This window comes from Elephantulus edwardii, unplaced genomic scaffold (genome assembly GCF_000299155.1).
Source record: "Elephantulus edwardii isolate Elephantulus edwardi_28Jun2011 unplaced genomic scaffold, EleEdw1.0 scaffold00052, whole genome shotgun sequence".
In the NCBI taxonomy this organism is placed as follows: Eukaryota; Metazoa; Chordata; class Mammalia; order Macroscelidea; family Macroscelididae; genus Elephantulus; species Elephantulus edwardii.
In genome coordinates, this window is record NW_006399802.1 from 13640426 (window position 1) to 13660272 (window position 19847).

Sequence of the window (19847 nt, forward strand, 5' to 3'; positions counted from 1 at the left end):
AGAATTCAGCGGCACGTAACAACAACAACAACTAGACAGAGACTGACTCAACAATAGCTGACAAGAACATAGAATATATAGAAATAGTTCATGAGTTAAAAAGGAGATAAAAGAAAACCACTTACAAATTTTGGCACCAGAGATATCTGTAGGTAACTTTCTAAGGATTTTTCTGAGATTTTTTTTTAAGTATCACAATCCTACTGCTTTATAACCTGATTTTTATCCTAAGTGATGTTTTGAATTTACCTTTTCATGCAGGATCTACAACCACTTATTACATGGCTGCATAGTACTCCCTTATACTGCACACGTTCCATTATACTCTATCCATTGCATGGTATTTCATTGTACAGATAGATGATAAATGGTTTTTATTTTTTGCTACTGCAAGCAACAGTGTGATCTTTATTACTGAAATACAAGGCAAATTATTAGCTCTGCTGTCTAATTTCTGTCTACTCCACCCCACTCCTGACTCCCTGCGTGTCCCTATTATAAGTAATTAAAATGTTTTCCGGTTAAACCTATCTAATTACATATTAATCGTTCCTAAATCAAAAGATCATTACTGGGATTAATTACAACAATGACATTTGCTCACACACATCCAATCCTCATTTCATATCAGAAGCAATGCATTAATCTACTGACGGAATTTCACAGACCAGAATCATATTTCAACACAAACACATGTCAGAGCCCTTTTTTGTTAAACTAGAATTACACTATTATTTAATAAGTCAAAGAGGAGAGATTTTAGTTTTACATATTTAAAGAAATTTTTGGTGTGAATTCAATGTGCTAAATTATAGGCTATGTTGCAAAGCAGAGACGGTACAAGCTTGGAAACTTAGACAGCATGTGGTTTATATTTTAATTCTGACCTGTATTTGAGTTTGATTTATTTGAGAATTAATGCAATGGTAGTAGGTTTGGGGGATTTTTTGTTGTTGTTTGTTTGGGTCATCCAGTTAAAAATCATTGGTCTTATGCAATATTTATCCTCTGTGAATGAAATATTTCACTCAGCATAATGTCTTCCAGGTTTATCCAAGTGTACAGTGTTTTACAAGTTCATTGTTTTTTAAAAAACAAAAAACCCGAAAAACAAGTTCATTGTTTCCCAATGTTATGCAATATTTTACTGAGTGAATGAATCACAGTCTTTCTATCCATACATTTGTCAATAGGCATTTGAGTTGCTTTTATCTTTGTCATTGTGAATAATGCTACACTAAACATCAATGTGCATATACCTGTTTGTGTAATAAAAATAGAATGGAGATAGGAGAGAGCAGGAAAAGAATGGATAGATAATGAATATACTGGAATAGGCCAAGGGAAGATCTGAAAGGAACAGTCAATGAAACATTCTATGTGTGAAAACAATCTGGAACAAGACATGCATTACAAAGTGAACTGGGGGTAGGAGGAGGGAGGAAAATGTGTATCAATGAATGAATGATAACTTATGCTTTCTGTTAACTTTCACTAAAATTATGATTAAAATGCTGACTAGTTAGTATAATCTTCCTCGGAGAATTCCCACTAACTATAAACTCAACTACTCTGCCTTTGAGGCAATTTCAACTCATGCCAGACATTCTATCAGGCTTCCAAGGTTGTAAATCTTTGCAAGAGGAGGTAGCCTATCTCTCTCTTCTCAGAGTGGCTAGTGCATTTGAACTGACAATCTTCTGGTTAACAGTACAGCACTTATTGTACAGCAGGACTCCTTATTAACTGGATATGATAATTACAATACTCATTGCTATCAAGTCAGAACTGACTCCTAGCTGCCTCTCCAGCAGGTTTTCAAAGGCTGTAAATTGCACAGGAGGAGATTACTCTCTTTCCGTGATTAGTGGACTTCAATTGTCCATTTTTGGGTTGACAGCACAGCTCCCTACCCTTTCAGCCACCAGAACTCCGTCCTATTAACTGGATAATAATCAGTTAATGGAATAAGGAGGGACAGTGGTCATTCTCCTTCAAGAAATTTCCCTGGTCTGCCAGATAGCCTCACTTTCTTTCAAGTAATTTAGCCAATAATTCAGTCAAAATGAAGTATAAACTCTAGAGTGACCCTTTAGCACCATATCTTTGAATTACTGGTTCTTTTCTCAACCATCTCCTCAGAACTAAGTAAACTTCCTCTCTCCCTACAAATGTTTGTTTGCCATATGATCAGATTTGTGTATATCTATGTACTTGACATTCTTTATACATCCATTAAATGACAAGCCCTAGCCTGAGTTCACTTAAAAAAGCAAATATGATTGAACCACAGTCTGTACTATTAAGAAATCCACAGCTGAGCCAGGCAAATCAGTGAGGAAGCCAGTAATCCAAATGTACAACATTACTTTAAAAAAACAAAGCAATCAAACAAAACCCACCACACAATGTGGAAGTAAATGCAAAGTATCTTAGGACACAGAGAACAGCATGATCAACTCTTTCCTAGAAGATTTTACATAAGTAACATTTTAGACATCTTGAGGAACACTTTCTAAATTAAGTATGGCAGGCACTTTCTACTTGCCGGGAAGTTGGAAGGTGTGGCATGTTTGAGAAGATGCTCTACGTATTATAGAACTTATTGTTGTTGAGATCCTTTGAGTCAGAAATGACCCATAGCTGACCCTCCAGCAGATTTTCAGAGGCAGTAGATTGCTCAAGAGGCCATTGCCCCTCCTTCTTCCACAGATCATCTGGTAGATTCGAACCAGGTACTTTTTCATTGGCAGTGTAATTCCTGGTCTGTAAGCCACCAGAGTGCCTGCTAAAAAGGAGGGTGAATGTTTGGCCTCTAAGAGTTCTCTACAATGTCTTTAGTACTGGAACCTAATATAAGTAATTTTCTTAGTAATACCAATTCTCTACTAAAACTTCTGAAAATCCTAGTGCTTAAGAAGCTCAAGCACATTTTCTTTCAACTTCTTTAAGAGCAATGTTAATGTCTTTCTGACTCTGTTAAAAATGTGGTGTGTATAGTTTTTTTAGTGAATGAGATGTCATATTTTAAATTTTCCCTACATTTTTGTATCAATATAAACTGTAAATTCATATTATACTCTGACTTTTAAAATACCTATATGTGATCATAGGTATAGAGAAGAGTATACAGGCCATATTCTTGTAAATTGCTTGCTATGCATTTGAGAGCTGGACAATGAATAAGGATAGCAAAAGAAGAATTGATATTTTTGAGTTGTGGTGCTAGAGAAGAGTATTAAACCATGGACCACCAAGAGAATAAATTGATTTGTCCTGGAGAGGATGAAACCAGGTCGCTCCTTGTAAGCAAGGATTTTGAAGCTCCATCTCCCATACTTTGGCATGTTGCCAGGGGGGACCAGTACCTGAAGAAGAACATCATGCTTAGAAGAGTAGAGGCCAGTGCAGAAGAGAAAGACGCTGGATGAGGTAGACTGACACAATGGCTGTGGAAATAGGGCCAGATATGGTAGAGATGGTGAGGCTGTCTCAGGATAGAGCAAATTTCAAAGCCATTGTTCATTGGGTCAGTAAGAGTCATAGTCAACTTGACAGTACATAACAACAATAACATCAAATATTGCAAAACTAGTTCATTCATCTAAGAAACTAATGTGAGAAGAAATATACCATACTGAGTTTACATCTTTATAAAGACATTTTCTTGCCATTATTTCTATTTTTAAAAACCCCACAACCAACCAACAACTTACTGCTGTGGAGCTGATTCCAAATTATAGCAATTTTCCATTAGACTTTCAAAGCTATAGATCTTTATGGGAGGCCCACCCATCTTTTGCCCAAAGAAATAGGCATCACATATATGACTCACGGTGGGATTGGTTAGTTTCCCAGCACCACCAGGTTTAAATTGAGCAGGTTTGTAAGCAGGTGATTTCACTAGTAACAAAGAAAAAGAAACAGAGAATGATGCAAATCTGGTAGATTGAAACTTCTGATGTTTTAATTTAAGCCTGACTTGTTACCCATTACTCCACCAGAGCCCTTTTTGTTATTTCTACAGAAAGTTAAAAAAAAATCAAAACAAATAAAGAACATAACCTGGAAGCCTTTAGAAAGTAATAATTGCATTTAATTTAAAGATTTTTCATGTGTCATGGTCGAATTATGTCTTCTCAAAAGATATATAATTATATTAAACTACTTAAGTTCTGTTGTTTGACTGTGTGAATCATAACAAACTGTGGCTGACTCTGAGAAGAATGGGAATCCCAGAACACCTGATTGTTCTAATGCAAAATCTATACTTGGACCAAGAGACAGTCCTCAGAACAGAGCAAGGGAACACTGCATGGTTCAAAATTGGGAAGGGCATATGCCAGGGATGCATCTTATCTCCATACCTTTTCAACCTGTATGCAGAACAGATTATCCAGGAGGCTGGGCTCTATGAGGAGAAATGTGGGGTCAAGATTGGTGGACAATCTATCAACAATCTGAGTTATGCAGATAATATATCAGTGTATCAGTATATTTCCACAGTTATGCAGATGACACAACCCTGCTTGCTGAAACTGAGGAGGACCTGAAGCACCTGCTGCAGAGTGTCAAGGACTGCAGCCTCCAATATGGATTGAGGCTCAATGTCAAGAAGACAAAGATTTTCACCACTGGTCCAATTGGCAGCATCAGGATGGATGGTGAAGAGATTGAGATTGTTCACAGCTTTAGTTTGCTTGGCTCCATAGTCAACACTCTTGGCACCAGCAGCCAGGAAATTAAAAGGCACATTGCCATGGGAAAGTCTGCTGTTAGGGACCTCTCCAAAGTACTGAAGAGCAATGGTGTCTCTCTGGAGACTAAGGTGCATCTGATACAGGCCACGGTCTTCGCAATCACTTGTTATGCATCAGAGAGTTGGACAATGATCAAGGAGGATAGAAGGAGAATTGATGCCTTTGAGCTGTGGTGCTGGAGAAGAGTATTGAGAATACCATGGACTGCTAGGAAAACAAACCGATTCATCCTGGAAAGGATTAAATTGGGTGGCTCCTTAGAGGCAAGGATTCTAAAGCTCCATCTAACATACTTTGGACATGTTGTGAGGAGAGACCGGTCCTTGGAGAAGGACATCATGCTTGGGAGGGTGGAGGGACAGCGCAGGAGAGGAAGGCCCTCTATGAGGTAGATTGATTCAGTGATTGGGGTAATTGGGATGGGAGTGTCAGAGACCGTGCGATTGGCACAGGACAGAGCAGAGTTTAGGGCTGTTGTACATAGGGTCGCTATGAGTCGCAAGCGACTCTACAGCACGTAACAACAACAACAACAATAACAACAGCAAACAGCAGAAGAGAGAATCTCACTACCAGTAAAGGAAAAGGAGCCGAGAATGCAGTAGGCAACTTTCAGGAACTGCGATTCCTGTGCCAATCAGACTGGGATCTACACAAGAGCAGCAGCAGCGTAAGGAGAAAACTGATGACAGACATGAGACAGAGCTGACTTGGGCCAGCTGTTCCATAGAGTCAGAGCTGGGTCCTTTGCCCAAAGTTGCTTGAAGACAGGAGGGTGACATCATAATTGGCAGCAGTAAAAGAGCTTTGTAATGCTGACTTAAGCCACAAAGCTGAAATTCAAAAGACCTGCAAGCACATTTGAGAAGTTGACCTGAATGAGAAATTTATCCTGGTGCCAATTTGAATTGTAACCTTTGGACTTCCTTAAATAAACCCCATAACCATGAGTTTGGTCCTAAAAGATTTGTGTGGCCATTGCAACATATTTTGAACACAGGATTAGAGCAGTACAATTGGTGTTGGAATTAGGAGAAGTAGGTGCAAGAGCATAGAGACCATGTCTGACCCTAAAGGAATTGGTTTTAGATTGTGGATGTTGCTGATTGGGACTGTTCTCTTTTGTGAATTTAATAGAAATCAAACTTAGGCAACCTCATGCTACCTCAACTCTTTACAGCAACCACGACCTAGTAGAAACATTGTTCAAAGAGTCAGATGGCATGGGTTTATGGGTCAGTTTTCTCACCAATGGCTACCTAACCATCATCATCCCCTTCTCTTTAAGTCTCAGGGGTTTTTTTATGTGAAAAATGAAAATTGTAATATATGTTACACAGCATGATTATGAACACTAAATACAGTTAAGGGAGCTCCGGTGGCCTAGTGGTAAGGAGCTGCACTGCAAACTTAAAAGATACACAGTGTGAATGCACCAGCCACTCCATGAGAAAGAAAGATGGGTAATCTCCATCATGAGATTTACTGCCTCTGAAAACCCAGTGAGTCAATTCTAACTCCACAGCACATTGCAGTAATAACAAACACAACCATGTGAGTTTAAAGTATGATGTATACTATAAAGCACTGCGTTGCCTGAAAAGAGAGCAAACCTGATAGTGTCAGGAGCAATAGAAAACAAGCTGGTTTACCCAGTAGGTGAGGTGGAAGCATCGACCTTATATAGGTAACTATTATTTCCATTCATGCTGTGGTTGTCAATAACAGCAAGTTGTAGAACGTCATCAAGTTGACTATGACTCACCACAAGCCTATGAACAACAGATCTGAACTCTGTGAAATGCCATTCATATCATCCCGACACACTTGAGTCCATTGCTGCAGATAATATATCAGTATATTTCCACTTTTGCTGACCCTTCGTTGTTTTAAGACTGTTGTCCCTTTCCAGTGAATGTCCTTGCCTACCTACATGTCAAAGTATGAGAGATGAAGCTGTGTCATCTTTGCCTCCAAGGAGCAATCTGGTTGAACTTTCTCCAAGACATATCTGGTTTGGTTTTGGTTTTGTTTTCTTGTCAGTCCATTCAGCACTCTTTTCTAATGCCATAATTCAAAGGCACCCATTTTTCTCCTATAATCCTTATTCATTGCCTTGCTCTTAGATGCATAGCAGGTGATTGGAAAGACTATAGCTTTAATCAGGTACACCTTAGTCTTCAAACTGATGTCATTGTTCTTCAAGGCTTTGAAAAAGTCCCTGCCAGCTGACTTACCCAATACTTTGCATTTCCTGATCTCCTGATTACTGGTACCAAAGGTGTTGACTGTGGATCCAAGCGAGATAAAATAATTGACAATTTCAATCTTTTCTCCATGATAATGTTGCCTATTAACCCAAAGATGAGGATTTTTTTTCTTCTTGATGTTGAAATGCAATCCATACTGAAGATTGTAATCCTTGATCCTGTGCAACAAACATCTTAAGTCCTCCTCACTTTTTTTTTTTTTTGATGGTGGATTAGTTGCATTTTAAAGTCCTCCTCACTTTTAACAAGCAAGGTTGTGTCATCTGCATAATGCAGGTTGTTAATGAGTTTTTCTCCAATCCTAAAGCCACACTCTTTTTCATAAAGTCCAATTTTTCTAATGATTTGCTCAGTATACAGCCTGAATAGATACGGAGAAAGGATAGAGCCCTGGTGCATACCTTGCCAAATTTCAAAGCAATGCAGTGTTGTTACCTTACTCTGTTCAGACAAAAGCTTCTTGGTCTAGGTGTAGCATAATTAAATGTTCTGGAATTCACATTCTCCTCAATTTTAGCCATACTTTGTTATGATCCACACAGTCAAATGCCTTTGCAAAGTCAATAAAACACAAATAAACATTATTCTGGTATTTCTGCTTTCAGCCAAGACCCAGCTGACATTGGCAATAATATCTTTGGTGCCATGACCTCTTCTAAATCCAGCCAAGACTTCTGGCCGTTCTCTGTTGATGTACTGTTCTAGCAGTTTTGAATGATTTCCACAACATTTTGCTTGTGTGTAATATTAATGATATTCTACAATTTCTGTATTTTGTTGGATCACCTCTCTTGGGCTTGAGAACAAATACAGATCTCTTCCAGACTGGACAGGTAACTAACTGTATTCCAAATTTCTGGCACAGGCTGGTGAGCACCAAGTGCAGTATGAATGTGCATTCTATTCATATAACCATATAAATGAGCACTAGGCTATTCTATGAGAAGAAAATACTGAGCAAGATATATATCCTGGCCTGGGGCAAGAGACCAACATAGAAGTGACCAAGTCTGCTGAAATAAGCTCGATGCTATTGTAACAGAAAGGAAAAAAAGAAGCAGCATAGAGCACACCACTCTTTGTTCACTATAGAATTAAAACAAACTCATAGCTGAGCCTCCTGTTGGCTACTGAGGTTGTAAATTCCACCAGAGAAGATGTCTCACTTCTCTTTCAAGGAACAGTTGAGTATCACTCCCTGTAGACTACACCAGGAGAGCTAGGAGAATATGAGAGGAAAGGAGTGGTCTCTGGCATCAAATGACATAGGGAAATTAGAAAAACAGAAAGAAGGAAGAATCCACTTGGTTTGGCCAGGAGAGAGAAAAAATATAGCATCTTTTCAGGTAGGTAAGAATCAGTCCCCAGGGGATTCAGGAATAAGAAAAAGAGGCAGGGGGAGGAAAAGACTTCTTTGAAAAGAATGGCTTGAAGTAACCTGAGCCAGCTCCCTAAGAAACAATGCATTGTGCTGGCTCTGGTGGGGAGAAATCTCTCTGTATCATCTATGGAGATTTCTGCAGCCAACACCTGTTTCTAATAGCCCTCCAGGCTGCTTTAGCCTGAGTCTTTGTCAACTACCATTTGAGAGGACCAAACACCAGGTGTTGAAATCCCATCTCCCTCAAGCATGCTCTCTTTTCTCTACAGCTTCTGCCTCACAAAGAACTTTGATTGTGAGCTTTTGCAGACCACTTTCCACAACTTGCTAATAAAGAACTATGTTCCAGCAACGCCCGCCAACAGGTCACTGAGTATAAACTTAGATAGAATGAAAATATGATTCCTCTAAGTAGTAATGGTCTGGTTATCAGCAAGTCACATCTCCTCTCTAAGCCTCAGTCTCTTCATCTGCCCAATGCAAGACCACATTTCTTATTTTAGAGAGTGAATATGAAGAATGAATGAGAAATGAACAGAAAATCTCACTGAAAAGTATCATGCTTTACTTACACAGAGCTTCACTGTAATCCATCAAGTTTCTGTCATGGAAACCTACTTTTTTCTGGAGCTTGGCAGGCATGTGAAGAGAGATCTTCAAGCGTCTTTCTCTCCTAACTCAAATCCAACACATCAAAAGTCCTACCAACTTATCTTCTAAAGGTATTTTGTATACAGTCATTTCTCACCACCTCTCCTACTGTCACCATAGCCTAGATTGGCATCATTGCTTACTTGGAAAATCACAATAGCTCTTAGATTTTACACTACATGCTCTTAGTTTCTTTCTCTTGTCCCAAACCAGTTTCCTGAAAATATGCCATACTTCACAGCTGTAGTAACCAAAATAGCATGGTACTGGGATAATGACAGACCCATAGACCAATGGAACAGAATCAAGAACCCAGAAATTAACCCATCCATCAACCTACAGTCAGCTAGTGTTCGACAAGGAAACAAAACCTATTAAATGGGGAAACAGCAACCACTTCAACAAAGAGTGTGGCAAAACTGGACCTCTACCTGCAGAGAGCTGAAGCAGGATCCACATCTTACACCATACACAAAATTCAATTCAAAGTAGATCAGAGACTTAGTGGTAAAGCCCTAAACCATAAAGGTCATAAGAGACAAAATGATACCAAATTAAAAGTCCTAGCCTATGGTACAAACAGGCTGGAAAATAGAGCCAGAAAGCCAGGAGAGGATCATATCAATGAATGGAACCTTCTAAAGATAAAGTTCCTATGTGCATAAAAAAACTTTTTCCAGTAGGGTGAAAAGAAGATCTACTTGACTGGGAAAAACATTTGACAATGACATCTCAGACAAGAGTCTCATAACCAAAGTTTGCAGAACAATACAGGGCCTCCACAAAATATAGTTATTAGTCTTTCTTGTGAAGAGTCCAGTTCTATTGAGTCTCTGACTGGTTTTCCTTTCAGATCCAGCAGCTTCCTGCCATTCCTTGTGCATACATATTTGTCCCCACCCACGTCTTTGGCTCCAATGTGCACATCTTTCCGTCATTGTCTTTAGACATTCACTCAAATATTACCCAGAAAAGTCTTCCCTCTCTCCACCAGCCAGTCCAAGCCCATTCTCAGCTCTTTCTCTCTGCATCCTCTTATCCTGTTATGCTCATCTTTAGATGGCACAGGCACCATGCTAACAGGTGCTTATGACCTATATCCCTCATTCAAATGTAAGTGTTATTAAGATACAGATATCATTTTTTCTGTTTTGTTATTCTTGGTGTCTAGAACAGTGAGTAACAGATGATAGACCTTACACCAAAATGTTATGTGAATGAATGAATGAATGAATGAATGGCTAGGTCATAGTACCATTAATTCTGCCTAACTCACTTGGCACAGCCTCTCCAAATACAAGTAGATAGTTTCCTGACAACCTCTGATTCTAGCAATCATACCTCTTGAAAAGGAAGACAAAGAGGAACTCACTTATTTAGATCTGTGAAACGGCTTCTACTCAGTATCCATTTCTTTTTTTAAGTAGCGGTGAGAGGTCTAACATCTTATTGTGTTTTAAAAATTACCCTGGTAATAAAATGAAAACATTCTCATTGTTAAAAATCCTACAAAAGCTGTCTAAGTAAATAATTCTTCCCCTTCCCTTCACTACAAGCACTTTTTAAACTTTTTTTAACCCCTTCACAGCTTCAATTCTGCTCCATGTCCCTACGTCTCCACCAGAAATTACTGTCAAAGCTTTGAGATGTTTCCTTCCGGACCTTTTCTGTGCATTGACACACACAAACATCTACATATACACAAAAAGTTCTTTTTTTCAAAAAATTATTTTACACTGTGGGCTTTGCAATTCACTCTTTAATTTATCAATATGCCTTCTTGATCTTTCCAAGTCAGCTTATGTATTCTCTTGGTACAGGTATGTTGTTGTTGTTGTTGTTGATTGCCTTCAAGTTGAGCACTGCTCATAGTGACCCTATGAACAAAAGGCCTGAAGGCCTTCTACAACTATCGACATTTATCATACTGCATAGAGGTTCTGAAGGCATGTTATTTAGGAAGTGGATGCCACTCCTGCTTCCAAACATGCCGTAGAATGTTATTGTTGTTATGTGCCATTGAGTTACCTGCAATGCATAGTGACCCTATGTACTGCAGCTCTGAACCCTGTCTTGAGCCAGTCTCACTAATTCTGACACACCATCCTCCATTGCCCCAGTGACTGTATCAATCCATCTCATCTGGGATCTCCCTCTCCTGCACTGTCCATCCACCCTTCTGAGCATGATGTCCTTCTCCCAAGACCAATCTCTCCTGGCCATGTGCCCAAAGTAAGTGAGGCGGAGCTTCAAAGTCCTAGCCTCCAAGGAAAGAGTTGGTTTCACCCTCTCCAAAACAGACCTATTTGTTTTCTTGGTAGTCCATGGTATGTTCAAAACTCTTCTTTAGCACCACAACTCGAAGGCATCTATTCTTCTGTCATCCTTAGTCATTGTCCAACTCTCTGAAGCATAACAAGCAATTGAGAAGACCATGGTCTGGATCTGATGCACCTTTGTATCTAAACTGACATCGTTGCTCTTCATCACTTTGGAGAGGTCCATAATAGTAGATTTTCCCAGTGCAATTCATCTTTTGATTTCTTGATTGCTGGTGTTAAGAGTATTGATTGTGGATCTGAGCAAGCTGTAATTGCTAATAACCTCAATCTCTTCTCCATCTATCATGGTGCTGCCAATTGGCCTAGTGGTGAGAATTTTTGTCTTCTTGATGTTGAGCTTCAATCCGTATTGAAGACTATAGTCCTTGACCTTTTGCAACAAGTGCTTCAGGTCTTCTTCAGTTTCAGTAAACAAGGTTGTTTCATCTGCATATCATAGGTTGTTAATGAATCTTCCTCCAATCTTGATGTCACACTCTTCCTCATAAAGCCCGGCTTCCTGAATGATCTATTCTGCATACAGATTGAAAAGATACAGGACAGGAGGCATCCCTGACACACTCTTTTCTTTATTTTGAACCATGCACTGTTTCCTTGCTCTGTTCTGAGGACTACTTCTTGGTCCAAGTATAGTTTTGTATAAGCATGATCAAGTGTTCTGAGACTCCCATTTTCCTCAAGGTTAGCCACAATTTATTGTATCCAGACAAACTCCTTTGCATAGTCAATGAAACACAGATAGTCCCTCTTTTGGTACTCTGTTTTCATTGGCAGTAATGTCCCTAGCGCCATGACCTCTTCTAAACTGAGCTTGTATTGCTGGTAGTTCTCTTTGAATGTACTGTTCAAGTCTTTTCTGGATAATCTTCAGCAAAATTTTCCTAGTGTGTGATATTGGTGATATTGTTCAATTCCACACTCTGTCAGGTCACCTTTTTTTCGGAATGGAAATAAATATGGATCTCTTCCAGCCAGTTGGCCAAGCAGTTGTCCTCTAAATTTCTTGGCACAACTTGGTGAGCACATGCAGCGCAGCATCTGTGTGCTGAAATACATCAAGTGGTATTCCATCAACTCCTGGGCTTTATTTTTTCGCCAAGTCCTTCAGAGTAGCCTGCACTTCCTCAGGAATACGTTTGAGGCCTTGAATTCATTAACGAATACCAGATAAACTGTGGAAAGATATCAAGAATATTGTTCATGAAGAATGCAAAAGGTCATTACTAAGAAGGAAGAAGAAGAAAAGACCAAAATGGATGTGAGAAGAGACTGAATGTTGCAAGAAGTTAAGGAGCTGAATAGAAGATTTCAAAGGGCTGCTCAGGAAGACAAGGCAAAATATTATAATAAAATGTGCAAGGAGTGCTGGAGTCAGAAAATCAAAAGGGCTGAACTAGCTCAGCATTTCTTAAGCTGAAAGAACTAAAGAAAAAATTCAAGCCACGAGTTGAAATGCTTGAGGATGCTATGGGCAGAATATTGAATGATTCCAGAAGCATTAAGAGCAGATAGAAGTAGTACACAGAGTACCAAAAAGCACTGGCTGACACAGAAGAGTTTCAAGAAACAATGTATGAGCAAGAGACAATGGTACAGGTATAAAACCTGAAAACTAAACCTGCTGCCTTTGAACCAGTTCTGACTCATGATGACCCAACATCAGATTCCCAAGGCAATAACGATTTATGGAGGAGATTGTCCTTTATTCTTTCACAGACAGCTAGTAGATTCGAACTGCTGACCTTGAGGTTATCAGCGCAATGTATAATTAACTGTGCCACCAGGGCTCCTTGATATATGTATAGTCATATTTTATGCAAGGAGTAATATATATCTGGAACATAAGTCTGTTTCTTTTTTTTAACTAGTATAAACTACTATAATATGTTGTTGATTGCCTTTGAGTTGAGCACGACTCATAGAGACCCTATGAACAACAAAAGGCCTGAAGACCCTCTACAACTATTCACATTCATAGTTTCTGGAGACATGTTATTTAGTAAGTAGATGCCACTCCTGCTTCTAATACTATAGTATTCGTCTCTCAAAATTCTTATACAAACAATATGGAACATATGGTGAGGTATCTTGGGAGTTGTTGTTGAGTACTGTTAAGTCAGAAACAACCCATAGGTCACCATATAGTGGATTTTCAGGGGCAGTTAATCACATGGGCAGCAGATTCAAACCATTTTTACTACTAGGCCAGCAGACCAAGAAGCTGTGCTGCAATCCTGAAGGCATGCAGTTAGACACCAACTGCTCTGCAGGGGAAGGATGGGCAATCTCCTATCACGTGATTAACTGCATCTGGATCCCACCTAAGGCTCGGCGATGGGTCGGTTCTGGCTCTATGGTACCCAACAACATCATTTTGGAAGGATATATATATATTTTTTAAAAGGACAGTTTCAATCATATTTTTTCTTGTTGTTGTTACGTGCCATCGAGTCATTTGTGATCATATCCTTAGCTACTTAAAAAATGAAATAAGCACAAGAAGAAATGTTCAAAATCCCTAGCTCTAAGAGAGATGCAAATCAAAACAACTATAAGATAACTCACGCCAGTCAAGATAGCAAAATTTAACAGAGCAGCAAGCAAAAAATGCTGGCAAGGTTGTGGAGAAACTGGAACCCTTATTCACTGTTGGTGGGAGTGTAAAATGGTGCAATCACTGTGGAAGGCGGTATGGTGCTTTCTCAAAAAGTTGCAAATAGAGATGCCATTTGACCCAGCAATTCCAATACTGGGAATATACCCCAAAGAGACCATAACCACCACCCAAGCAGATATATGCACACCCATGTTTATCGCGGCTTTGTTCACAATAGCAAGGAGTTGGAAACAACCTAAGTGCCCATCAACAAATGAATGGATGGAGAAGCTGTGGTATATTCACAAAATGGAATAATATGCTGCATTGAAAAACAAGGAACTCATGCAATATTATCAAAATGGGTGACCCTGGAGGACATTATGCTGAGTGAAGTATCTCAGTCACAAAAGGACAAATACTACATGGTGCCACTGTTGTAAAACAGGACTGGCATTGGGCTTGGGGGGGAGACTGAGAAAGATGAGTTAAATAATGTATACTGCTTTGAAACAGATGAGGGAGAAAACTCTTTAAAAGGGATATGTGATTAGGTATTTTTGTTATGACAGGAGTCCAGAGCGAAGGTTGTGTAGTGAAGTGGACCTGGGGGAGGGTTTGTAAAACAATGAAAGAATTTTACTTTTCTAAGAGGGGAGTGTAATCTGGGGGGGGGTGCTGGGAGGGGAGAAAAGTACAACAATGAATGAATGGAAATCCAAAGTCTCTGTAAATCTTCATTGAAATTAATAATAATAATAATAAAAATTAGGTCTTAAAATATGAAATAGACTATAGAAAAATCTTTTTTCTCAAAGAACCAATAACATTTTTTCAAGGACCAAACACTAAATATAATGGCAGGGGCAATGGGATTGCCACTTAACAGGGGCCTCTCTATGCCTGGAACCTCTATCTATGGATATCTCACATTAAACCTTACAATCCCCCTGTAGGGTGCATGTTATTGTTGTGCGGTGAAAGATAAGGAAATTGGTCCTTGGAGAGTTATGATGCTATACTCAAAGTCTGCCAACTATGGCATGACATAGCTGTGGCCCATACCTGGTCCTGCTTATAACACCCATCTTTCCTCCAACACATCATGAATGTTCCTTTCACCCTCTTCCTACTTTCAGTAAGAAGAGAAACATTTGCTTTTGAGCTTGCTTCTTGTCACCCACCTAACCCAAAACATCTCTTACATCACCTAAAACCTAGACTTCTGCTCTCTTATTCTGTTAACTACTGTTGAGTTGGCCCGCAATCTCAAGCGTAATGAGATTAGATTATTTACGTTTGCTGATTTTCAGAAGTTGATCCCCAGGCCACTCTTCCAGTCTGTCTTAATCGAAAAGCTCTTTTCGATCAGAGCAACACACAAACCTCCACGGACAGACGAGTGGTACCTGCACTTGAGGTGCATGGACCAGGAACAGAACTCAAGTCTCCCTGCGTGGAAGGAGAGCCTTCTACTCCTGGAGCCACTCCTGCCCCCAACTCATCACTAAACCATCCAAAGGGAGAGTAACCTCATGAAAAAAAATCCTTCTGGTTTGTCCCCAGGATGCCAGACAAAGGATCTTCAGTGAGGCTGTGTCTTACTTATGAGAACCAGCTCAGCTGGTGACAGGGCTTCTGGGAGCTCTGCCCTGTCCTGAAGGGGGCACAACGAAGGTGGAACCAATCCTTCAGGACCTGTGCTTTGAGTCGAAGGAAGCAAACACTTCGTTACTAATACAAGAGGCTCCAGGTGTCTTGCTTGCTTTGCTCTCATTTGACTTAAAAAACAAACAAACAAACAAAAAATAAAAACAACCAACCAAAAACCCATGAAGAAGTCCATGGCTGGAAGCCTGAGAGACAAAACATCTAAAAGAAAAAACTGGGAAGACTCCTATAATGCAGAAGCAGAGGTCATATGGCCATACAGTCCCAGCATAGGCTGGAAGGAGCTTGGATACCAGCAAGTTGCCATCCAGAGCTGTGTGTCTTCTGCAGCTTCCCTGCCAAGAGCTAAGTGCCCTGCGCTTGCACTCCTCCACTAACACGGAGCTCATTACAGACCCACATATCGAGATCATTTCCCAGCACTACCTGGCAGAAAGCTCTTTCTCCTGGTATTCTGAAAGCAGCCTCCCTGGCCTTCTATGCTCCGCATCTTGGTCCACTCCCTCGAGAGACCCCACGGAACAAGTCCCACCCTGCTTCCCAGAGACAGGGCTTCCAGCCATGAGAAATGTTCCAATTCCCCAGAGGCTGTGAAACCTTCTCAGCGGGTCTGAAGTGGACTGCGGGATATAAGCTTTCGCTTCTTAACAAACAGGTCTAGCCTTTCTGGTTAGGAGAGCTGTCCGGACAAAGAAAACCAATCCCACTTGTCTTTTGAATCTGCAGCCAGATGGGAGGGGAACAATAGCTCCCACAGAAGTGGGGGGAGGACCTGACTCTTCTCATCTTAATGAAGGTGTGAACTTTGAAGCTTTATTATGAACACTTGAAAGCCTACCCCGGTTAAGCTCCTTTCTGCTGCTCACAGCCACCCGGGATAATGAGGCCACAGCTGTGTGGGAAGCGCTGGGGCAGGAGAAGGGGAGGCCAGGGTTATCTGGAGGCAGGAGCCTCGCCTGGCCTGGCAGGAAAGCCACTCTTGGCTGCAGGACCTGCCCCGTGACCAGACCCTGGTGGCTTTCAGGGACAAGGAACTCTCTGTTCCATCCAAAGGCGGGCAGTAACCTTATTAAGGACCGGAGAACAGCCTGGGGAGACCACTTTTTAACTTGCTAGGTAATAAAAATAATGACTCACACCTGGATGGCACCTAACCATCACGTCATTTTGATTTACACAAAAGCCTTTGTGGGGCAGAAAGGACAGTAGCTGTGAGAAGGCAGCACCCTGCATGAGGTCATTCCACCTGCCAGTGGCAGGTCAACCAGTTCCCAGTCCAGGGCTCTTCTCCAACCCCTCATCCCTGCCCACCAGCTCTTCCCTGAAAAGCCTTCAAGTCAAGTCTCAAGGTAATGCCTGAAATACCAAAGCATGATCAGTATGCAAACACTAACAAAGAATAGTCTACCTTTCTGATGTCTCCCTTGCCTTTTGAGCTTTATCTCTGTCCTTTTACTTGTGTGTGGTTGACCATTCTAATGGAAATAGCAAACACAGGGAGGGCAGGGGAAGATTGCTGCAGTTACGTTGTGGCGACTGCAATGAAAGGTACAAAATAAAACGTGGGTGAATTGTTAAGTAGAAATCCTTTGTTCTATGTAAGTGTTCACCCATATTACACCAAAAAGGGTTTTTTTAAAAAAAGTAATAGTCTAATTTGAATAAGTTCTTCTATGCTTCTAGCACTGGGTGCAGGCATACAATCTTATTTAATCTTCAAAAGAACACGATTAGGAGGGTATAACCTTATTACTACTACTATGACTACTACTACTACTACTAACGATAGTAATAATAATAATGCTACTATTATGGGACGTGGAAGGAGGAGTGGCATCCACTTCCGTAATAGCTCGCCTCCAGAAACCCTATGAACCTGGAGAGAGGATGAAAGGCACCCAAGCGTCAAGGACTCTCCTTCATAGGGTCGCTATGATTCGCCTGCGACTCAATGGCACTTAACAACAACAACAACAGTTATGGGAGAGGAAACTGAGGCACAGGGAGACATGATTTACCCATGATCACACAGCCATAGCTAAGCCAAATTTAAACTCAGGCTTTGTAGAAGCTTGTTTTCTTTTCCCTAGCGTAACTATATAAAACCTATTTATTAAGTAAACAGGGAAAATTAAAAGATGAAAAAAGAAAAGATCCTTTCTCTTAGACATAAATTCCTGTCCTTTTTTTTATGCCCCCCCCAACTATGCACTTAGCTTTAAATGCATATTCATTCACTATCTCTGAACCTTTACTTGTGTGAACCTTTACAAACATATCATTCCGAGTGCTGGAACGCAATGGTGGATAGTATTAGGAAGGTCCCTGTCCTCAGAGGGTTGACATTCGCAAGGATCCCTCCTGCTTATTTCATCATAGGAGCTCTGTTGCCATATATAGAGAGAGTTGTGCTGTTACCTCGATGGTCCCAATTATCTCCCTGACTTGCAGGATTTCTTTCTTCACCGACGTCCAAGAAAGTACCAAACTACCCCTCAAACCCCCAACTATCAAGTCAAGTCCAACTCATAGTGACTTAGTGGAACAAGCCAATAGATTTTTCCAAGTCTGTACATCTTTACGGAAGCATGTGGCCACCTTTCCCCTTGGGAAATGGCTGTTGTTTTCTTCTGCTCATTGAACACCCCTCACTACCTATGTGCTCAGTTCCTCTATGCTAACAACCAATGTAGCAGTGGATGGTTAGCAGGCTCGATTTCGCCTTTCCTGCTCTCATTATCCACAAAGAAAGTTATTCTGGATCCTCTTAAAAACCGTCAAGCAAGTCTGTAAACTGAACACAAGATACGACGGTGCATTGGGCAACCTGGATTTGCTGCTTTAAAAATGGAGAACACACTCCAAAGCCTTAATACCCATTTTTTAAACAGAGTAATTGAGGCTCAGAATAAAAAGTCATTTGCACAAAGTCACTTTGAGGCCAGGCCAGCTTCAGCAGGCAGCAGGACATTCTGAATATGAGAAGGTAGAGATGACCTAGTGATCACCCCAAAATGAAATGTTTGGGTCAATTAGGCCAATCGCCAAGCCCACTGCCCTGAGTCAATTCCAAGTAATAGTGACCCTCCATCTGGCTTTTGAGGCTACAAATCTCTTCAGAAAAACCCACATTGCTCTGTCAGAGGGTTTGGGTTGGTGGATTCAAACTGCCAACCTTTAGTTCAGCAGTCAGTCACGATTAGCGGATTCCTTTTAGGCCAAACTCTAAACAAACAAACCCACAAAACACCACAAATGGCTCATTGACTTCCACTAAAACAGCCTCATAATTGATCCTCCACAGAGTTTCCAAGAATGCAAATTACACAGGAGATGGCCCTTCTCTCTCCTGTGAAGGCACTGTTAGATTTGAACCATCAGAGAGCAGTTTGGGGTTTGCATTGCAACTCTCCCTGGACTAGGCCACCAGAGCTTCCTTAGGCCGAGCTCAGCAACTGAAAATTCAATCAGCAACTGAAACTTTGAAGCAGTAGTTCTCTATCTTTTTGGTTTCAGACTCCTTTATTTTCTCTTTTAAAACTTGGTTTTTATTCAGTCACTCATATACTCTTAGTCTTATAACATCAATTTTGGTTGTACAATGTAGTTATTTACCTTGCTTTACCAAAATCTTCATATTCTTAAGGGAATTCTGGTGGCGTAATCTGTAGGGAGTTGTGTTGCTGCCCCAAAGAGAGTGTTGCTGGTTCGAATCCACCAGTGGTTCCTAGAGGACAGAAGTAGGAGTGGGGGTAAGAATGGAGAATTGGAGGGGAGGAGAATGTGGGAAATCTCTTCCTGTGCTATTTACAGCCTCATAACCTAATGAGTCAGCTATGAGTTGGCTCTCAACTACAAAGAGAGAATTATATTCTAAATAATTATTGGAGGTCCCAAAGTGTACTATGTTATGTGAACTGCATCTATTGACATTTATGCCATTACAAGAGAAAATGAAGAAATATTTAAATGCTTGCTTAATTAATTTTAAAATAGTAATAATATTGTGTTGTTGATTGCCTTCGAGTCAAGCATGACTCAGAGCAACACTATGAATGTAAGGCCTGAAGCCCCTCTACAACTACTGACATTTATCAAAGTTCATAGAGTTTCCAGTGGCATGTTATTTAGGAAGTGGATGCCACTCCTGCTTCCAATGATACAATATTTGTTAAT